The sequence below is a fragment of the Daphnia pulicaria genome, unplaced genomic scaffold, assembly GCF_021234035.1.
Source record: "Daphnia pulicaria isolate SC F1-1A unplaced genomic scaffold, SC_F0-13Bv2 h1tg000245l, whole genome shotgun sequence".
Classification (NCBI taxonomy): Eukaryota; Metazoa; Arthropoda; class Branchiopoda; order Diplostraca; family Daphniidae; genus Daphnia; species Daphnia pulicaria.
In genome coordinates, this window is record NW_025804915.1 from 20001 (window position 1) to 24002 (window position 4002).

The following is a 4002-nucleotide window of genomic DNA, read 5'->3' on the forward strand; positions in this document are numbered from 1 at the left end:
GACGGGATCACCCCTCGCGGATGCACCCTCATCGGGGCCGCTTCACTTTCATTGCGCCTCGCGAGTTTAGTTTGATAATTTCTCGACGACTTGCGCACATGTTAGACTCCTTGGTCCGTGTTTCAAGACGGGTCGGGTGGGACCCGACTTCTACTCTCCGCTCTGGGCCTCCACAGGTTGAGCACCGCAACTTTTTCTCTTTTACAAAAAAAAGCTACGACACCTCCCGGGAGGAGACAGGTCACGACCGGGCAGTACTGTTGGGAAACGCCGCGCTCGTCATCGCGGCACCCGCGAAGGTAACCACGAAACTCGCTAACGGACGCCCCGTGTAACAGACACCCAGTCGGTCGCGGAGTCCTACTAGGCCCCCCACTTGCGGACCTTGGCGTGGCTATTGCGATCGCAGAACGACTTATGCAAGAGAGCCGCCAATTCAGGCAGTCTCCATGCAGCGTTAAGGGCATACAACCAAGTGCCGGGAGCGGGGACTTGTTCGACCTTCGAGGGCCCACCCGTTTAACCCCCTGAACGGTTTCACGCACTCTTGAACTCTCTCTTCAAAGTTCTTTTCAACTTTCCCTCGCGGTACTTGTTCGCTATCGGTCTCGTGGCGATATTTAGCCTTAGAAGGAGTTTACCTCCCGCTTAGGGCTGCACGCTCAAGCAACCCGACTCTTGGGAAGGGATCCGATGCACGGTCTCGGCTCGTCTTATCTACGGGCCTGACACCCTCTGTGGGTTGCTCGCCCCGTTCATGGAGACTTGGACGATAGATACCGGACAGACGCGCACGATCCTCCCGAACACCACATTCCTCGGCACCCGCTCAACCGGGCGCGAGGTTCGGTGCTGGGCTCATCCCTGTTCGCTCGCCGCTACTAAGGGAATCCTTGTTAGTTTCTTTTCCTCCGCTTACTGATATGCTTAAGTTCAGCGGGTAGTCTCATCTAAACTGAGGTCAGAATGAATTGTTTGTTTTCAAAAGGAGACAACACTTTATCTAGCTCGGCAGACTTTGGCGTTTTAAAGCCGGGAAAGATTGAATAATTGCCGGTTCAAATTTTTTTTTTTCGAAATAAAGCGAGTCTCTCGTTATTCGCAAAAATTAATTTACGAAAAGTGACAGGGCGTCCTGCGGCTTTTTGTATTGAAACAACGCGTCGTGCGCGAACCAAGCTTGCATAACGAGCGGTTAGAGTGAGTGATAATTCGCGGTGGTCGACACTTCGACACGCCCGGCGCACACACACAACTAAACTCGCGTTGAAGCGGTATATCGCGCACACGCAGCCGACACCTTGTTCGAGAAGATGTGTTTATTTCTAAAATTTTTTTTTGAGTTGGCTCAAAAATTTCCCATCTGTTTTGCCATCGAAAAAGGTTTCTTTTGAATAGAGAGGAAAAAAACAAAACAGGGCGAACCTTCTTTTATTTTTCCCCCTTTTTTGTATTTGAGGCATCGCGGACACTTAAGTCGCGCGGCACCCAGACGTTAGAGATTCGGGAGCTTTTATGCGGTCAGGCCGGGTGAAAAATAAATCTCGCCGCGACCCAACATGCAAAACCAAGACTGAAAAAATCTCTGTTCGTTCATCATTCGACCGACCCTCAGTCAGATGTGGCCCGAGCGAGAAGCTGGGCCGCCATTTACGTTCAAGATTTCGATGCTCCATGTGTTCTGCAGTTCGCATGGATTAGCGCACTTTGCTGCGCTCTTCATCGATCCACGAGCCTAGTGATCCACCGTTCAGGGTCGTATATAAAACGACATATTCGTTTTCTTCTCTCTTTTTCTCCAACCCGCCCAAGCAAATGAATGCGAGGGCGGAGAAAGAAAGCCAGAAAGAAAATGTTCCGATAAACACTCGTACTAGAATTTGGGTTTAGTGTGTTATTGTGATTTTGAATTCTTCCTACTTCATCGAGAGGGCGAAGGGCAAGCTTAAAAAACATTCGGTTTTCAACGGCATAGTGTCGGGCTTTGGAGTGTTAGTCTATACGACGCACACGCACGCAACCACGAGTATCTACGCCCGAAAAGAACGTCCAGAGTAAAGTCTCACACTTTCGTCCCCCACCGAGAATCAAAAAATCCCGAAGACGAAGAGAGAAACAAAAAAAAACAATTTCGATTGGGCGTATCCGCTTTAAACCACCGCGCATCAGAGCGCCTGATACCCGTTCAAAATCTTGATGTTTTTTTTTTTTCCGACTCTCCATCCACCGAGTTTTTATTTTTCAAAGTGTTTGATTTAGGGACTAAGACTTTATAAAATCTCCTTTATTGTTCCTTCGGTACTCGCGGCCCAGGCGGGCTATCGTATTCTTCACTCTACTAACGTCAACACTGTGAGCGCCGCTAAAGGTCGAATGAATCTATAGAGACATTCACCATCGAAGCAGGAAGAATTTGCTCACGGCCATAGACCAAATCGAAAGACTTTGTGTTTTTTTTTGAGCCGAGAGGAAAGAAAAATCAATTTGAAAAGGCGAATCCGCTTTAAACCACCGCGCATCAGAGCGCCTGATACCCGTTCAAAATAAATGATTTTCTTCCGTCAACCCACACATAGTTCATACGATGTCTTACGCCGAAAGACTTTTGATGGGGTTTTTTTGTTTTGCAACTTTTAGTTGTTTCGTGCTCAACCAAAGCCATATGCGCAAAACATTTGTCTTGTTCGTTTATGATCCTTCCGCAGGTTCACCTACGGAAACCTTGTTACGACTTTTACTTCCTCTAAAGGATCAAGTTCGACCATCTTTCAGTCTCGCCGTTGGTAGGCACCGCACGGGCAGAGATTGCTCCCCACTCGACGGCACCCCGACAAGCCCGTCCGAAGGCCTCACTAAATCATTCAATCGGTAGTAGCGACGGGCGGTGTGTACAAAGGGCAGGGACGTAATCGACGCGGGCTAGTGACCCGCGCCTACTAGGGATTCCTGGTTCATGGGGATCATTGCAGTCCCCAATCCCAACCACGAAGGAGGTTCAGCGGTTACCCGGTCCTTTCGGACAGGGAGAGTGAAACACGCTGATTCCTTCAGTGTAGCGCGCGTGCGGCCCAGGACATCTAAGGGCATCACAGACCTGTTATTGCTCACTGTCACGCGGCTGGACGCCGCTTGTCCCTCTAAGAAGACTGCGTGACGGACGCGAGAGCAGAAGGTATCGCCGGGGATGACGACGACCGAATAACAATAGAGCCAGCCCCCGCGAGACATTCCCGACAAAGCCCCGCCATACCTCATCCGCCAGGCAACCAACCCGTGAAGGCCGTACACCCGACGAACAGAGCACAACGAAACCAAGCCGAGAGATTGCCTCACTAAAGGAACCAGTCCCACCGAGACCCGAATCGCCGCCACCTGATCCCGACGCCTCCGTACTCCCTTCGGTTTCAATTGATAAAACCCGTCACCTATTTAGCAGGCTAGAGTCTCGTTCGTTATCGGAATTAACCAGACAAATCGCTCCACCAACTAAGAACGGCCATGCACCACCACCCACCGAATCAAGAAAGAGCTCTCAATCTGTCAATCCTTCCAGTGTCCGGGCCTGGTGAGGTTTCCCGTGTTGAGTCAAATTAAGCCGCAGGCTCCACTCCTGGTGGTGCCCTTCCGTCAATTCCTTTAAGTTTCAGCTTTGCAACCATACTTCCCCCGGAACCCAAAGACTTTGGTTTCCCGGAAGCTGCCCGTCGAGTCATTGGAGTAACTCCGACGGATTGCTGGTTGGCATCGTTTATGGTTAGAACTAGGGCGGTATCTGATCGCCTTCGAACCTCTAACTTTCGTTCTTGATCAAGGAAAACATTCTTGGCAAATGCCTTCGCTGTTGTTCGTCTTGCGGCGGTCCAAGAATTTCACCTCTGTCGCCGCAGTACGAATGCCCCCGTCCGTCTCTATTGACCATTACCTCGGGTCCAAAAGTAAAAGACCAGCAAAATCGGACCGAGGTCCTATTCCATCATTCCATGCTGCGATATTCAGGCGTTG

At 50.4% G+C, this 4002-nt stretch overlaps 2 non-coding genes across 2 annotated transcripts in view; both read right to left on the reverse strand.

Annotated features, from left to right (window-relative positions):
- Nucleotides 1-964, reverse strand: part of LOC124320076 — a 4576-nt gene extending 3612 nt beyond the window's left edge. The window contains exon 1 of the ribosomal RNA XR_006913765.1: nt 1-964. This exon is cut by the window's left edge and continues 3612 nt beyond it. This is a non-coding gene — a ribosomal RNA (large subunit ribosomal RNA).
- A 641-nt stretch (nt 965-1605) lies between these two features.
- Nucleotides 1606-1758, reverse strand: LOC124320073. Its single transcript, XR_006913763.1, has one exon. It is a non-coding gene; the product is annotated as a 5.8S ribosomal RNA (ribosomal RNA).
- Between the last annotated feature and the right edge of the window lie 2244 nt (nt 1759-4002).